Source organism: Cydia splendana, chromosome 13 (genome assembly GCF_910591565.1).
Source record: "Cydia splendana chromosome 13, ilCydSple1.2, whole genome shotgun sequence".
NCBI classification, from domain to species: Eukaryota; Metazoa; Arthropoda; class Insecta; order Lepidoptera; family Tortricidae; genus Cydia; species Cydia splendana.
Window position 1 is genome coordinate 15,087,857 of NC_085972.1, and position 19,536 is coordinate 15,107,392.

A 19,536-nucleotide genomic window follows, 5' to 3' on the forward strand; every position below is an offset into this window, starting at 1 on the left:
TATTCCTGTCACTTTTCTTTCCTTTTCGTCTTGGGTGGTAATGTGCTGGCCCTTTCGGCCGCGACACCAATCTTCTCATAAAATAACCGTCACTATCGGCTCGATTCGGATAATGAATTAGATTTCTACTAGACTTCAACAAGTTACGATTATTTAAAGATATTTGTAAGATAGATATGTCAAATTTGACGTTTCCGCGATTCTGGAGGTCCTCTTGAACGATTTCGACAAGTTATGATTTAGATATCCAAGTCACATCTAGTCGATATCTAATGTAGATCTAGTTGATCTCTAAATCGTCTCAAGATCTTGTGATTATCTCGAAATCCGAATAGGCCTGTTAGACGACCAAACTGTATAATCATGTACCTACTTAATAAATAAAAGCATTGCTATAGACTAGAAGGAACACAAGTAAACAAAGATTGAAAAGCTACGCCGCGTTCGTTTGCCAAAACATTTTCCGACTAATTTCCTATCCATCACAGAAGTCCATTACAAACATTACAAAGTGATCTGGAACGACGTCACTAGTCACTAATGGACGAATCTATTCTCATTGCGTAATGCCATCGTCGCAAACGAGATATCTATTATATGGCTATAATGGATCTTACGTAGATCTTTGCGTAACTAGAGATAAGCAGAGAATAGTAAGAAATATATTGTAAATGTTCGGTTTGTTTGTAGAGCAAGATTGCAGTGACAGTGACACAAGATTGTCACGACTCGTTTGTACTATTTTTAGTTGAAGTGATAATTCCGAATCAACAAAAGGTCTTTAGCTTTTGTTTAAAACAATGAGTCAGGTGACATAGTAAAATAAAGTAAATCTATTTGTGCTGCAAGCGATAATACATATTCAATCAGCAGTCAGTAAACAAGAACATGCAACTGACATAACTTATGTATACCTACTAGCAAAGCAATATGTTTCAGCAAATATTTAGCAAAGCAAAATATAGCTACCATTACATAAAACCCTTTAAGTACTTTAAATAATAGAGTAGTAGAGTCGTCGAAGAAACATTACTTGATTGACCTACATATAATCATGGTAGAGCATAGTGTCACATTAAATGTAAAGATAGCAGCTAGTAAACAAATTAATTGACAAAACCCCTCCGACCTTACCGACTGTAATTACTCGTATCTACAGTGATAGCGTGACGCAAGAACCGAGTAATATTTCACGCGGTTAGTCGACTGACCAAGATCTATTCAAGACCGGTAAACTTTTGATAATTCAGTTATCGGTCGTAGGAATTTGTACGAGATATATCGGGTTCAAGAGCGTGGACAGTTGGTATCTAGTAATGACAAAGAGACTAAGTGGTTTAAGGCAGTGTCTCACCAGTACTGTGTTCAACCTGTTCTAGTTTTAGTCGGTACAATGCACGCGAGTTCGAGGAACTGATGCGCGCGAGTGGAACCCATTTGACCGGTCCATGCCCTCACGCTCTTCGAGATAATCGACTGAGCCCGCCTCTTGATTTGCTTCAGTTTTACCTTAAGGCGATCACGTTTGCATGTTAAGTATGAAATGAAAATAAAAAGATGAATGAGCTGTTGCATTTTAAGAGCATCAGCAATTCAGTATCATCAAGTCCAACTCTAACAAGTAGGTAGATGCAATAATACTTAGCACTAAATCTTGCAATATTATGCAAATTGCAATATGAGCAATATTGTACAAAATTAAGGAGGGCTTAAGTAAGTTAAGACGATAAACAGAAATGCGAATTTAAAAGAGAACATGTCGATTCGATTGAAATTGAAACGTATGCCTAATGCCAAAGTGATGGCTGTGCTTATTTAAACGTTAATGCTTCTATCAATATGTGCAATTGTTTACTGTTTGTTTAAAAGATAGCGTCGCGCCCACTTCTTCCGCTTGTTATTTCAGAAGAAGACAAAGGACAACAAACACATGGAGTTTCAGGTTCATTGCCAATATCGCGCGAAATGTTTTTCTCTCATCGAAGTGCCTATAGTGACGTAGAGACCGTAGAGGCGCGGCGCGTCGGCGATTGCGTCGCGCGGCCACCGGCGCGGAGCGGCGTCACCAAATTAGACGCGATCCCCGAGTCGCCGGCGCATCGCGGGGAATCTGGGTGACGCGCAAGCCCCGCCTTTATCGAGCATCGGCCCGTCTTTAGCGAACCACAGATCTACACGACAATCGTACGTCAAAACAGAGCTGGACTAAAATAAAGTGCCGCGAAAATACGCCAGGAAGCTGAAGACCCCAAAATAATTCAGTTTGTATGTAGTAGTACATTTTGCTCAGATATAAACAACTAGATATACTAATTTTGTTCAAGAATACACAACGAATTGTGCAGAATACTTAATTATAGAAACCAATGAATATAAATATTTGTTAGCACAAACAAACTCCTCAAGTCGAGGGTACCTTGAAACTAGTGATAAGAATAACATTTAAGTATAACTCAATGTCAATGAATCATCGACTCTACACGGAGAAATCACTCCAATCCAAAGTACGATAGAGAATGATTGCAGAGATGTTAGATAATAAGGTCGTGCTCAAATGGTAACCGGGCACAACCGGTTTCAAGAAGACGAGCGCTACAAGTCGACATCGCCAAACAGTTAAATTTATCATTTGACTTTACAACTGCGTAGTGATACACTACACACCACATGTGCTCTGTGAATACACAAACCACAATGTTCACGTGAATAACAACGGCGAAGACAACGAGCACAAAGTAAATGAAATGAAGCACGTAAAAACATTATCCGGAAGAGGAAACGACAAAGGAAATAAATCTACTATCAATGTTAAACTAATTATCCGAAACGTGACCTAGAGCCCTAATAGTTAAGTATACATTATTCACAAAATGGATTTGAGAAGGATAGGTACTTTAAATTCGTTATGGACGACCGGAGACTAAACAGATGTTACTGGAATGCGGATACATGCAATGCAATACAAATGAAAAATTACACGCAAGTTAGTAACTGGAACTAGCATTCTGCACGCTAGCGGTTGTAAATTAGGTATTGGACGTGTCGCACATTTAAAAATAAAGCAAATTGCGCTAATATCGTAGCAATCAAGTTGGAACAGTTAGGCGACGGCGAGAAGGTTATTGTAGAACCTGTAGAATGCGGAATATCACAATAAAGCTTGCTGGACACCCCAGAGAGGGAGCGGATTAGTCCAATGTGGGTTAGTATCAAGTGGGTCAGTGGGTCGGATGCAGTGCGTGCCACTCGCTATCTGCACCGTCTTACGGCTAGCCAACCATAGACCGTTCCAAGTCTCTAGGCTCTTCTAATTACATCACTCCTCCCCACTACCGCCTGCCAACTGTCGCTGCTCATTAAACACGAATTTATTCCAAATCACAACCCATATACCGCATCGCATCCGGGATCGTTCCAAACATGCAATAACTATGATTCACGTGAAATTGCTCGCACTTCGCTGTCACATGATGATGGCGCCAGACATTTATAAATCTGTGTTATTTTTGCTTTCGCGAAAACAACTCTTGGTCGAGCTAAAATAAAAATATGCGTATGCGTAAAATCACGAATCCATTTATCATTTGTCAATCTGGTTTATTAACTTTATGTATGAAAACATCATTATACATCAAGGGCGAACACGAGTATGATGCGATAGGAAAGTCCTCAATGAAATTAGACGAGAGCCAAAAAGTTGATTCACCGTTTTCATTCATAAACGTTTCCAAGAGCACCCAGGGTCATGTCGAATAAGGGTAAGACAATAACCTTTGTGAATAAAATGAGTGTAACGTCTTGGATTTAGAATCAAGGCTGAAGTCTAATTTATCGGGAGTAACTGTCAAGGAGAAGATTCTGTTATAGAGCGAGCGACGACTCACACCCGGCAATGGGGATTAAACTAAGTGGGCACTTTATTTACCTTGAGCTTGACCTGACAACAGCCAAATAACAAAACAATACAGTCTATTGGCGAACAAACGATTACGTAACTCGAATGCGAATCATAATTACAGCTATTTGTCTAAGATGTTCATATATGTTACGTCTCGTTTAGATTTTTTGCAGTAAATCTGTTCACAAAGATCTATAAAGATAGTAAAATCAGTCATTCAGAGTTATAGTCTTATTACACGTGCGTTTAGTCATCAGACGCTTAGTTTTGAGGAGGTAGGTATGGTCATGTGACGCTGCAAGCGATCAAGACGCAGTGCAACAACTCACGCCAACTGCAATATGGAAGCTAACAGTAATTACCATACCACACTATTATTAAATTGATTGATGGTTACAAAAAATCCAACTGGCACTTCATGCATATGGCTACTAGATATGTACCTAAGTATCTTTGTTTACCACACAAGGTATTGACTAAGTAGTGTACAGAACAATGTAATACAACAGAGGCAGGCGGAAGATTGATTCATAAATATTTTAGTAAGTAAGTGATAATAAATAGAGTAAATGTTATATTACTTAAGTATGCGAACAATAAATATAGCATACTGAATCTAGACCGTGTAGATTCAAGTAAACTATTATAAGTAACAGACTCGATGTAGACTGGACTGATTGTTATACTCAATACTATTCATTGATTTGAAACTTTGCATCTAATTAAATTTAACAACAAATAATACGGTATACAAACAACCAATAACATTGCATAGATACGGTTTACAGTTTTCAATTTAACGCAGACCAATTTACAATGGAAAATTCCAAAGCTTTCTAGAAGCAAGTGTGCTTGCGACATGCATTGCCGGTGGCGTGGTGCGGTGGCAATAACACCAAAAGTAAAAGACAGTAAAATGTATGGGTCTTATACACTGATAACGCCTTTTTCGTTGGGCAACGTATCGGATCTTGCAACCAAACGCACTTTCACTACGCACGATAACGCTTCGGTTAGCAACCGTTAACAATAATACGATGCGTTACGACCTTAACACTTTCGACCAATCCAGTTTGGAGTGCATTCAGAATATCAAGCTGTAATCAGTTAACCGTCAGACCAGACCATTTCATCCAATCGAAGGCAAATTGTGGTAAATTTTGAGGTGGTTTTGAGACTAGTCTCATTAAGTCCCACTGCTATTCAAAAGTTCAAAGTAGATCTTTGTGCCAAATTTCAGGAGCCTAGGATGGCCTAACTTGCTTGAAATTTATCAAAGGATAAAACCCACTAAAGTTTTTCAAGGGGCTTTTAATTGTTATCAGTTTTTTGATGCGAACGAATCTTAGTTATCAAGTACGAATTAGGGAATTTTTATTTCTACTGAAATTATATGTTGGTCCCAGGTGCTAGGTGCCTGAAATGGGTACCTATGCCCAATACATATTATTTATTTTTTTGTAGAGTTGTAGAATTTCACGCAAAATTATGACGCAAATCGGATTCAAATGATATCATATCATTACATTAATAATAAACACCAATAAAAGTGATCAGACGATAACTCTTCTGAATCATTAAATGATTAATAAGGAATACCGACAAAATTAAGAAATATTTATGAAATAAAAATAGATGCAAATGGGAAGAATTTTTTTTAAAATGACACTGAAGTCGACATTCCAACACTTGTCCTTAGTACCTATTCGACTGAATGGAGGTGTTACTACGCAGGCCTTACTGCCGAGTGCCGAGGTCGAAGCAACAATGGGTGCTTCTTCCAAATAAACAATGTTAAACAAATATAAACAGTGAAATACGTAAAAGTTTTGAGAACACAATAATTCGTTTGAAACGGGGATAAAATGTAAGAGCGAGATAAGCGATTTGAGAACGACGGGAGCCAGTCTGCGATCAGCAGTCAGTAGAGATGACGTGGTGTCGGCGGGCACAGGCAGCTCTACACGGCGGCATCAAAATGCATGAAATAACCATACGTCGAGTCGACACGCCGGGAGAATTCTGGCACCAACCTTATTTTAGATGACCACTGTTTCACAATATTTAAATATGATTATAAAACTTTATGTTAATCAAAATCGCCTGCACCCAGCTGTAAAAGAAGTCAAGGCTTTCAAATTAGTCAAATTACAGTTGGATTGGATCTCGGTCAACTGAGAATTTGAGAAGATATTATTAATCTGCTTACTTGACTATACACTTCCTTGAGCCCGCTCGTGGTGAAATCCTAAATGGGCACACGTTAGCGATGAAATCTTCAGATTCTTCAATCACAGTCACTACAACTGACACAGAATTACTCAACACAGGAACCGAAGTAGGTAGACCACAAGCGTAACACACTGAACTTATAATTAAAACACGTAGATCTTTAGTAATATTCACAGAAGATAACACGGGCAATTCAAAACAGGTTTTTGTTGTTTGAAGCAGAACTAAATGAACGCAAAATAAAAGTAGCGCTCTGGAGCGCTGAAACACTTGTATCTGTTAGCGTTGCGCACTAGTGACTGAGCTCTCGCGAGTCTCGCGATCGCGCGACCAGCGAGTAAATCAATGTTGCGCGCGCGGGCGTGTGTGCCGGCGGCGTAGCCCGTCGGACGGCGCTGCGCCTGTGAGCGACGCGCACACAAGGCCCACTCCCGCGAGTCCCGCGGGGCACGCATTGTCCTGTCCTGGGACCTACCTCACCCGCTCCTCATACCTGTTCCATCCAGTGAATGAACCCTACTCAAGTGACCCCTAAACTCGACCAATGATATTGAACACATCACTGAGCTTCACAAGTTCCAAGGATATTTTAGAACATTTACAATAAGTAAATCGTTTAGGCCTCAGTAACAATCAAACTCATTGTTTGTCGAAACAATAGTAAAAAGGTTGTTATCATTCAACAACAAAAAAACAAACAATTACCATTGTAAAAAATGTATTAAGATAATACATATTTTACGAGTCAAGCACTACGTCAACTACGTGTACACCTCATAAAACTTTGTTTTACATGATCTTTCCTTTAAAAGTAATGGACATGAATGTGTCTCAGAAACATTTCTTACTTGACACATCCCTGTGGGTGTGGGTGCATATAATATATCTTACTGAAAAAAAAATATGTTGATGACTCGCCTCTTCCCTGTTATGAAATCAATAGAAAACAATCTAATAATCCGGATGTGTTAAGGAGGTAACAACCTAACAATAACAACTTAACAACCTCAATTTCATGTTTACAGAGATGCAGCAAACTCTCTGACGCAAGAGCTCCAATCTGAGAAAAACAAATGTCAACCAGCGAAGACTGGAACAGTCAAACCAATTGAAGCGTGAAATTGGTTAAACGCTGATATTGGTAGAGAAAATAATGACTCTGACGTCAGTGGTTGTTGTCGACAATGAGTTAATAGGCGGGCCAAAGTTTATTATTAAGCATTATCTGATGGTTCTGGTAAAATCCAGATTTCTGGAAAAATTGGATGTTACACATGGTCCAATTACCTATAATATATTATTATGGTAGAGTCGGACCAAGCTAAAGGGGCCCACAGATTACCAGTTCGCCGGACGTTATCGGCCTGTCCGTTGTTCGTAGCTGTCAAATTTTACGTTTAACTGACAGGCCGATATCGTCCGGCGGACTGGTAATCAGTGGGCCCCTTTACTCTGCATTAAACTTTACAGTGCAAGTGTGGAAGTGTTACTTGTTAGACTATATTATGATGACGTTTATTTATTATACCACTTCCACAGTTTCTCACGTCAATGTCGGCGCAGATAGACCGGACGGACTCTAATAACTTAATTTTGATCATATTTCACTGTTGTATTTTGATGTACCTATCTTTCAACCTGCGATTTGTTTTTCTTCGCCAAAAGAAATCATTTCCTGCTTGTTATACTCTTTGCCTTCAATCTCACCTCAATTAAGCTCTTAACGCAAGAATGGCACACATACGGCAAAACACAAGAAACACAGTAGGTATGTCGTTCGTTATATATTTCATACCGAGCAATAAACGAACTCTTCCTACTGCCTTAAGCTTCCTACCAAACTCCTCATTAGAAACTTTTCAAGAATTAATAATGAGGTTTCCAAATAACTGATCACCTGTAACGAGAATATAGAACCTAAATATTTGAAGAACCTTTTTTTTCTGCAGTGGTAGATTATCGGTACATTCTGAGATTTCCGATTCATGTCTACTTATTAAATAGACGAATCATAGACAAAAGTCTTCTTGGAGTACGTAATAAGTAGTTGTTATACACTTGTATAACCCCCACTTGGGCACTTGCCTATACTTGGGCTAAGTTGTTGTTTAACTCCTTGTGCTAATATTGATACCCCAGCAAGTGAAATATTCAAAGAAGAAGAAGAAGACACCACGAGGGCAGCGAGTAGAGAAAAAGCACGAGGTTAAACAAACAAACTTTGCTACAAGTGTAATAAACATTTTCACCACAACAACGCGAGGAAATTAGTAGCCGTAAAACATTACAAAAAAAGCTTTTACTAGCTGCTGAGGTGAATAATCAATTAACACAGCTACAATCTACCAAAAGCTCAATGAGCCAAAAAATATCCTACAGGGCGGGCGGCGAAAGTATTGTTTTTGTTCTCACCTCGTCGAAGCTCTGGATCGATGCGAAGCCAAGGCTGTCCGGAGCCACGAACGAGCGCGCACCTGAGACCAACATATTACAGAATGACATCAAACTCCGCTGCAGCCTTACTTAACAGATAAGATAACGCTTTGTGTACACTGTGCAGGCCTGAAACAACCTCCGAGTATTGATTGGTGATAACAATAAGTATAGCAGGCGAGTGGCTAATTGTTTATCAATACGCGAGGAATTTGCGCTCAGTGAAAAATACACAGACAGCTTCTGTAACGGAATAATACTAACATTGTTTTTGTTACCACTGTTAATTCGAGTGCATTGCTCCGATACATTGACAATTTAATGAGATTTACCAGTATGTTTCCCTGAGCTTTTCAATGTGTTTAAGGAAAATTAACCATGTTACTGAAGTATTTTTCATAGTACAAACGAGTAACATAATTTATCATTTTATCAATCCCCTTTAAATTATGAGAAAATATAAATATAGAACTTAGTAATAAATAAAATTAATCAAACCACAAGTTAATCCTTGATAAAAAAAAATAATTCGGAAACAATCTAATTATTTTATGTATTGATTTTTTTTTTTCAGTAATTTACTTGAGACTACATAATCCTAACGGCGTAGTCGGTAGTGATCCTTCCTACGAAGCAGGAGGATCCTGGTAAAGGCATTTATTTATTTAAACTTCATTGCACTATAAAATTAAATACGAATGGCGGACTTCGTGCCTAAAGACATTCTCTACCATTTATTTGTGTGTTTGACACGGATATGTTCCTGTGTTGTGGATGTTTTCTGTGTATTATAAATACATCTATTATTAATCTATTATTTTCTATATATTTGAGATTTCATAAGATTTCAAAATTTAATTATATATATACTTATTAGGAAATTCACGGCATTTCTACTTTGATAACATTCCAGTTAGCGATCTATCTTTTTCCCTATTTAAACATTATTTTTCCTCGTCGAATGGGGACATGTACATAGTGGTAAGTTAATAAATGTTTGCAGTTTAAATTAGTCCTACGCTACGTAAAGCTAATATTAGCGCAACCGTATATTATTCAAGAATAACCTGGCTAATATTTCTCTCACTACGTTAACACGACTCTTTGCTTAGATTACCAGTTATCTACAACAACCTACGATAACAGGATGGATTAAGAAAATTTCCATTATAAATCAAACCATAGTTTTATAAATATTTGTTTAAAGTAATCCTCTTACCTGTTAATGCATCGAAGAGTGTCGATAAAATGATCAATCAACAGTATCAACTCATATACCTATTTTACAAAAGGAAATCATATTGTTATGGCTTTTGTGTGAAGACAAATTAATCCTCGAATGTACTTTTGCAACATGATTTTTGGAAGTCTATATATAGTCTAGTGTGTTTATATCCGGCAAAATAAAGTAAATTTGCTACTTTTGATACAGATGTAGCTAGTAAGAAACTCTTCAAGAACGTAGTTTTTTTTATGCGTATTATAGTTGCCATTGACAATTTAGTTAAAGTTCATAATATACTGGGTCAAGCAGATCTTGTCAGTAGAAAAAGGCGGCAAATTTGAAAAATGTAGGCGCGAAACGTTATCGTCCCATAGAAAATTTGAATTTCGCGCCTTTTTCTACTGACAAGATTTGCTTGACCATCTATAATTATTACCTATACCCATAATACGATACGCCATATAATATTTAAGTTATCTAAAGATGTATGATTTTTTTTAGCCTAGTGCGGAGACCCCTGAGTCCCCTGACATATTCTGTTATGTGTTTTTATTGGTAATAAAATTTATTCTTTTTATTCTTATTTTAATTCATCAATTTCATCATCAACATATGATTCCTCTTCAGGAATTACAATGTACAATGAAACAGTACAGTACAATGACAGTGAAAAAAAATCTAAAGTTCAAGTTGAAGTCTAGTTTTGAAGGTCAGAATGCAGTCAGTCATCAGTCATAGCGGACGTTAATAGCAACTTAAATCCTAATAATAATAATGATACAATTAACCTTCACCTTATCGGCTAAGCTAAGCAGTAAGCACCAAATATAGAATGGCGTGCGCGCCGCGCCGTGCTGCGTCCTTATCAAAACACATGAAATACCTAGTGGTATTTACAGCTTATTTTGTTATTTGTTATTTCTTGTTGATTACGCTTGGGCACGCTGCGCTGTAGAACAGGTTTCTTTTGCTTTTTACGATTATAGATAAGTATATAATATTGTTAAAAAAGAACTAAGCGCCACTTGCACCATCCCACTAACCCGGGGATGACCGGTTAAACCGTTAACCCAGTGTCAAATTGTAACCAAGGGGCTATTCATAAATTACGTCATTTCAAATTAGGGGGGGGGGGTCTGGACATCGGATGACGGTAGCATGAAGTAGGAGGAAATGGGGTCATTCGAAGGATGATTTTTGGATGATTTTTAGGGGGGGGGGGTGGTCCAAAATCGTCAAAAATCGATGACGTAATTTATGGACAGCCCCCAAGGTAACTACAGGTTTAACCGGTTAACCCCAGTTTAGGGAATGGTGCAAGTGGCCCTAAGTGTACAAAATTGTTCTGTTTCGTTGAGGCTTGAGGCCCTTTTTAAAACCAGAGTGTATGCTCATACCTGATAAATTGATAATACATTACATTTGATTTACTTTTGATATTATGTTGGGCATAAAATGGAAGCATGATAGATACCTCAACTTACGATATGTATAGATACCTACTCAAAACTCTGAAGGGAAAAAAACTTGAAAAAATATAGTAAGAAAACACAGTGAAGCATGAATACCGTAAGGAAACAATGAAGTAATACCAAGTACTTAGGTAGGTATTTGTAACATTGATAAAAGGTATATCAGCGTTAACTAAACGCTTGACTTCCATTAAAATAATTGAGGCCGTTGACAAAAGCCGAACCCTGAAGCGAATCTCTCAAGCTGGCGATTTGCCAGAGATCTCTTGAATCACCAATTAAAGTGTCCCCGACCACGTGAACTCATTGTTAGAAAAGGTGACGCGATAATTTATAAAATTATTCTAAGAAGTTGAGAACTGAGCGCTTTGTTTCAATATAAAGGAGCTTTCTCTGTAAAACCCTTTAATAACAATATACCAAGCATTTGGAGCTTGGAGCTCCAGATCCTTGAACGTAAATATATTTAGCGAATAATGCGGTCATCAACCGGGGGTTATAAATTGTTTTCAGAAATGCCCTGCTGTTGATTTGTATGTTTTTACAGGACTTATGTACGTGTGGGAGTAATTTTAAACGGGCGCAATATTTCAGTCGCCGCATTTTCAAAGTTTATCAACTTTGACGTCAACGCTTCCGTTTTTATAAAAAGTACCTGCTACTATAAGCAATATACCTAAAGTATAATTTATAAAGAGTCATGCGTCCTTTGGATTGATCGAGAATTCAAAACTGTCATACTCTTTTTACTTTTATGGCCAATGGTGTCAAAATCTAACAACACTAAAGGCAAAACATCGTCAACAACAAGAAAATGGTTAGGTATACAGGTGTAAAATTTAAAACTGTTTACACGACAACGATGCTAAAATTACATACAGGGCCCGGGATAGGTACTACCTACTACCTACGTGACCTTCATATCGCATCCCTTGTTGAATAAGCAGTGTAAAAGCAAGTTTGAAAGCGCCACTTACCCGAGAGACCTAAATATTTCAGCGAGCGCTTAGAGCGTGGGACGGAGACGGAATACATTTAAGTTTTATGAGGTTTTCATGGTTTAGGGAGATAGTTATTCAAGTTTTTTGTAGAATAAGTTACGTACCTACTGTACTGACTGTAGGACGGATTAAGAAACGCTATCTGAGATATTACTTAGTTATTTGACGCCCGTAGTGAAGTTTAAATTTTCTGCCAGGGTAGCCGGCGAATCCCGTTGTTTTATATTTTGGGTTGACAAGAAATACTTATAGTGTAGCTATTACGCAAAATAAAGACTACCTTCTCCGATTCTTCTACGATTAATTTGTCTGCAATTAAGAATAAACAAACATTTGATTACATGATTACTGTTTGAAACTCGTAAATCTAAGGTTAAACGAAAGACCGTAATGTTGTAAGGGGAGGGGTACATCAAATCCTTTTACATGGCGGACAGCGTTTACGTACATTTTACAAAAAGCAGGTAGCCGATGTTTTATTCGGTGCATAAATTGCGCTATCTAACTTTATCAAGGGTTAAATTGCGAGGGATGCCGCCAGAGCCTCCCACGGCTCGCCGAGCCATCCGGCCGCCCACGGCCGCGCTCACCCCTACTCTACTACCCACGCTTTCATTCTAAATTCCTGGCACGTCCCAGGGCTCTACTGGCCTTTTTATATCTAATTAGTCTAGGCGACGGATTATCACGGATATGACGCAATTTGGCATAAAAATAAACTAAATTTATAACGCCCAGGCTTAGTAGTCAGTCATAACATTTCAAATAAGCTACTGTTTATAAAACATATACTTTTTTTTTAATTAAAGTTAGTAAAACAGATCTCGTGTAACAGTCAATTTGCTATGATCACGATGCATTTTTAGGGTTCCGTACCCAAAGAGTAAAAACGGGACCCTATTACCAAAAAGAATAGATAGTATAGAGGGGTCCTGTCATTGTAAATTTTGTAGTCACTGTAAATTTACTGCCATCTATCGACACACGACTAAAACTCAAAATGAAAACGTATAGAGTTATCAAAAAATTTATATATATGGATGAATGATTTTATTATTTTTATATCATTTTGATCCATGTTCATTCACTGATATCTATGTGTTAAAATTGTTAAATATGAAACGGTGTCGTCACGCCATCTAGCCGAGGATAGGCTAAAGGTGTGTGCGCCATCTATTCGAGAATGACTTTTACTTGAATTCCGAGGCACGTTTTTTCCTTAGACTTTATTCGTCTTATACGAAGTTACATATGTCTTTGCTATTACTAAGACTTCGCTGTCCGTCTGTCTGTCACCAGGCTGTATCTCATGAACCGTGATAGCTAGGCAGTAGAAATTTTACAGATGATGTATTTCTGTTGCCGCTATAACAACAAATACAAAAACACAATAAAATAGATATTTAAGTGGGGCTCTCAGGCTCCCATACAAGTATACAACAAACGTGATTTTTTTTGCCGTTTTTTGTATAATGGTACGGAACCCTTTGTGCCCGAGTCCGACTCGCACTTGGCCGGTTTTTCCATTACATATACAACAATAGACTAAAATTCTTGACATTTTCCTTATTAAAAAAGCTAGCCAGTTTATTAAACGATTTCACGAGATAGATGGTTCTCAATTCGTCAGCATCGTTTTTTATCAGCAATTTCCTCGACGGACGCCGGATTATTGAAAATCCGACGGAAATTGATGTAAAAGTAAACAAGTCCCTCGCTCAATTCATCAATTTCACCGTTCCGATTCAATTATTGATTTACTTTACTTAGGCACAAAAGATTTATTTTGGTCAGTTCACTGAACTTCTCATTGGGTATTTCGGTCGGGTTAAAGCATTCCAAATATTTCTTATTTTAGAATTGAACTTGAAGTCAAGAATAATTGCCCATAAATTAATTTGTTTAAACCTGCTTCAGATCTTAAGTTTTATTTGCCATTAAACTGAATAGTAGTTTCTTTTGTACCACGCGCCATGCCAGATAATGCAGGAGAAAATACCTCTTTCTGAACTAACAAAATTTTTTATGATGCCTTCCATAATATGTTTGGATGCTGCAGGACATGGTAGGTCATTCTGGACATTCTTATTAGATTGATTTATGTGTGCATTTTCCTCAAATATAATTTTCTTCTCGTTTTCTTTTCAATTCTTAGAAATATGAGCCTTTTATGTTGAATTAGGTATGTAAATATAAATGTTGCCATGAACGTATTCAATTAAAATACTGAGGTTTTGGTAGACTTCCGATCCGAGTAGAGTACCATCCCAGAATCTCTTTTTTGCTTCTAAAGGTTTTATTCATAACACCGTAAATATTGATTGCTGTAACTCGGACCCAGACATATAGGCCAAGAAAGGTACGCTCGGCTAGTATGGCGGAATGGAAATAATTAGTAATAGCTGAAATTTTCGGTGTACGGGACAGATAATAAATCTAGTGATTACGTCGACACATAATCCAAATAAATATATTACATTTAGGTATTTTAAAAAAAATGTAAAAATATAAAAAATCACAGAAAATTTGTAAAAAATATTAATAACATTTTTTTAAATTATACTCATAGATAAATATTTGCTTTATGACATTAAGCATGAATCACACAAAAAATAACTCTGTATCCTACATTTAAAGTAAGTAACCTACGGTTATTATTAAATTCAGTATATTTCCGTCCTCAAAAATGGTAATAGGCTATTTTTTCTCTCATTATTTCCAAATTACAATAAGTACAAGCGTTGCAATTTAATCGTACACTAAATAATACCGTATGGTGGGTTTTATGGGGTTGTGCATTAATTGCCTGGTTAAAAATGGTAATAGATCAATATCATATGGGATTTTCATTATGAGTTCTCTTTCGTCGAATACTGTAAAAATCGACTTGAAATATGATTCGTAACACAAAAAACCATCAAAAACATTATCGTTGCTTTAAAGTTGCCGCGCACGAGCCAGCGAGCTGACGCGATTGGTCGTTGCATGGAGCGGGGCGACGGAACGATGAAACTTCCATCGCCCCGAGCGCGAATATTTAAAAAAGTATTTAGTATATTTGCTATTTACTCGGTCAAAATATATGTACCAGTGAACGTAAAAAATATGGGAGACTAGATCCGAACTAATTATCAGCTTTAATCTGGGCAAGAGTGCTTTAAATAAGAAAGTAAATTTTACCTAATTGCAGGCTTTCCGTCTTTGCGTGCGCGTTAAATTTAATACAATAATAGGCCAATTATATAGGGCTATTATACTGACACACACCCAATTTGATAGCAGAAAAAGACGCGAAATTAAAATTTTCTTAGGGAAATCAAATCTTCGCGCCTATAAGTTTAAACCATTTAAGGTTCAATAGCGGTCATTTAAGTACCACCCCTCACCACTAAAATGTAATTATCAAAAACGACAGTTGCTAATGTTCCCTAAAGTAAGCATTTCTAGTTATTGCTGCAATACAGTGGTACCGGGCACCTTGCGACGCAAGGCCGAGCAGGAATCGCAAACCTTAAAATATTTGCACTAATTAATTGAGTTAGGATTTTGTTAGTACTCTTTAATTGAATAGCAAAAAATATAAGTTATGTATTAGAAATACCGTTTTTAGTCGATTATTAATTGAGTAATTATTGTTAAACTTATTTTTACCGTCGTGTGGTGTCGGTTAAAATTTCACTAGTAACATCATTTGGCGACTAGGGCAATAAAAGTCGACACCATAACCAACAAATTAACAAACAACAATAACCAACAAATTAACAAACAACAAAAATTTGCAGTAATATTCCAAAACTCGACTGAACGCAAGCGCACCGAACCGTGTCGCTCCCCTGACGCGACTCAGTGTCACAAAACGTAAGGCCGTGGTATTAACGTCAGCGGATAGCTGAGCGGCGAGCGATGACTGCAGGCGGCAATAAGGTGTTCAGTTAATGTTTTTAAAATTGAAATGACTTCGTTTCCATGTAGAAATAACCAAACAGACTTTAGAAGCATTTAATATTTTATTTGTGGCCGTATAAATTATGTTTTATTGGTAAATTAACTACCATTATTCATATTTGTGGATAAAACAATATACATACTATAATTAATACTAAATTAACATTAAATAAATACATTATTTATGACATAAAAATACATTGCGCGTATTTAACTACTTAGCACTGTTTAATTACGATACTTGTAAGCAAGTAGTAAAGTATATGGCTCCATCCTATCCTGTACCACGATATACAAGAGATAACATTTTTGCGACAGTTTTGTATAGATAATGGATTTGTCGCTAGAAAATTACGCTATCGAGATAAAAGTCAGGTCTCTGAGCGCTATTGAAACATTAAATGCTTTTTACTTATACATGTTTTAAATTTGCCGCGCTTTTTCTAGTCAAGCTGAATGTGTTTCACTATAGAATAGTAATCGAATTGGTTCAGATTTAACGTTTAATGCATATAAATAACATAATTAGTAAATAACATAATTTTGGACTAAGTACATTATACATGACATCAGGCTTTGGCGCACCGTGACCCTGAACGGCGCGGTAATGTGTTACGGCTGTTAAGTGAAGTCCAGACGGGATGATCAAATCGACCGATTTGATCAGAAATGAAATTGGGGTCAATCTCCAAATTAAGCAACAATTAAACAACTGTACCGATATTTGGAACCTCAGAATAATATACCCGGCCGGATACCGGATAGTAACTTTGCTTGATTTCAGAGTAAACAAATTGGATTTAAGAAACAGTCACTGTCATATTGTACATTACTCGTTTATTATTTCAAAACAATTTAAACATCCACTCACTTGCACGCGTAGGTACCTACTCATTTCGAACATAGAAATGAGTCCGCGCCAACGTTCACCACGAAACAGGTTAAAACCTGCACAATGCGCACCTAAAAACCGAAATGTAGATATTGTTAAATTTAGTTTGTAGTTAATTAGTTTTTTGGTGTAAGTGTATGAACCAAGGTCTGAAATAAATGATTTTTTATTTTTTTTATTGTTCCGCCGGCCGAAGATTCGGCGGTCGGATACCGAATATTTGGCCGACGGTCAGGCCGAATATCCGGTATCTGACCAAACAACTATCCATTGCATCATTTGCATCTCTAATTGAGAGTGGCAACACTGTCGTAGGTCGTATTGCCCTTTTCTAGCATATACGTCCCTCGCTCCTACACTCCCACCACACAGGCAGGTTGATTTGTCAGTTATACAAGGCAAATTTTCAAGTCATTGGCTTGCTGTTTTTCCATCTGGAAGGTCGTGAAGCTAAACTGCTGGTGAGTTTTTGAATTTGTACCTCAGTTTAGCTGACTATATTGAAATAGTTATTTATTTTACAAGGGGGCAAAGTTGTTGTTTAACCGCTCGTGCTAATATTGATACTTGAGCAAGTAAAACATTCGAAACATGGAATCTTGAGCGTTGCGAGGGTTTCAAAGCACGAGGGTTAAACAAAATTTGCCCCAAGTGAAACACAAAATGTTTCACCATACCAACCCGAAGCAAATATTAAATGTAAAAATATCATACAAAATCAAATACAAATGAATGTTATTAAATATTTATGATTTAAAAGTCAATTCTACCAGCAAATATAAGAAAACAACTCAAAATTTGCATTTGATTCCTTTGCCTCACTTTTGAATAAAATGAAACTTTGCTCTCAGTTTTTGAAGCGCAAAGTAAGCCTTTCCGAGCTGGTGTGGTGAAAAACAGTTTCTAACGGCTTATGCCGCTCGAAATAAATAATTAAATTTTTCACGCCACTGTTCGGAAATGTGGCAATAGATGGTCTAAAACCAAGCTGGAAAGTAGGCAATAGCTGTAGCACCTGAACCACCACTACTACAATGTTTCATTGTTATCATCATCTGTCATTGGTGACAGTTCGCTACAGCAATGAGTATAATTTAAAACATAAAAATCAATAAAAGGTCTTTTTTGGCGCTACTTTTTCCTTCAAAAATAAATTTAGGTTATTTATAGGACCAATATCTTGTTAAAAAAAAAAGAAATGTCAAACTATTAATTCATTCAGTCAGTTCATTCGATTCACGCTTAAGGCGTTTTTTACTTTTGTAGCTGTTTGTGGTTTTTTAGCAAAAACGCTTCTAAGTTTAGAGTCGGTTTGAAGCAAACAACAGAAAAACGCCTCTTAAATGTGATAAAAAAGAAAAAAGGCGGGATCGGAAAATTCTCACTGAATTGGATAGTACTATAAAATATAAGAAACACGTATCTACGCTCGCTATAAAAATGAGTTCTTCTAGTGAAGAAAATGATATTCTTACGCTGACGCCTACCGAAACTCAAGAGACAGCACAGGCAGTGGCTAGTAATTTGCTACCAGAGAAATCGCGGGCTAGTACTTATAGTTATGCAAATGTTTCCTTATTTCCTCGCAGTAGTCGTGAAAAGCACTATGTAATGCCTCGGCCGGAAACGCTAAAGATGGAGTCGTATTATTCGAGGGCCTCCACCAACGTGTCGGCCCTCAAACTCACTCGTCCATCTTTTAGCGGTTTTACGTCGTCTCCTACAATGTACTATAGTTGTCCGTTAAATTATCTAGCAAATAAAAACGATCCGGAATAGTGATGTGAAAGTGCAAGAGGATATTACAAAGAGAGATGCCTAAGAGTACCATACCATAATGAATACATGTGTCTTAGCTGTATATTGTATTGTTATAAATAATGTTAAAAATGCTTTATGTTGTTAATGTGTTCCAAATTGTGCCGTTTTGGCATTAGCTGTAAGGTGCAATTTGTTATTTGAAATAAATAAATAAATACAATAAATGTTAATTTTACAAAATGTACCTATCAAATTGTATACTTTACTAAATATCTCTCTCCTCACAGGTGTTACAATAAAGGGTGTACGTACTACATAATTAATTAAACACTCATAATATAATTTTATATTACATACACATAATAAGTATATCATAGGATAATATCCTATACATATTATGTATAATCACATTGGTTTGGCGTCTTCCCACCACCAGGCGATAACAAACATGTTTCAATATTATTCGTAGGTTCCGAATATCGGTACAGCTGTTTAATGACAGCATTTACACAAAAATAAAACGCTAATTAAATAACTTATCATATCCGGAACTACAAATGCAACGGATAGTTGTTTGGCCGCATACAGAGGGCCTACCGCGAACCACGTTTAACGTGTTGCCTCCCTGTCACACTTACGTACGAATTTATAAGTGCGACAAAGAGGCAACACTTCGG

The 19,536-nt window shown here is 37.0% G+C and overlaps 1 protein-coding gene across 3 annotated transcripts in view; it reads right to left on the reverse strand.

Annotated features, from left to right (window-relative positions):
• Window positions 1-19,536, reverse strand: part of LOC134796210 (inositol hexakisphosphate kinase 3) — a 73,898-nt gene that overhangs the window by 22,913 nt on the left and 31,449 nt on the right. Inside the window, exon 2 of one of the 3 annotated variants that reach the window (XM_063768242.1) lies at window positions 8,543-8,604. The exons of 1 other annotated variant lie outside the window; for it this stretch is intronic. The gene's annotated coding sequence lies outside the window, so the exon portion shown is untranslated. Of the gene's footprint in view, window positions 1-6,107; window positions 6,509-8,542; window positions 8,605-19,536 lie in introns of those variants that run through there. One more of the 3 variants, XM_063768241.1, reaches the window with a different exon arrangement.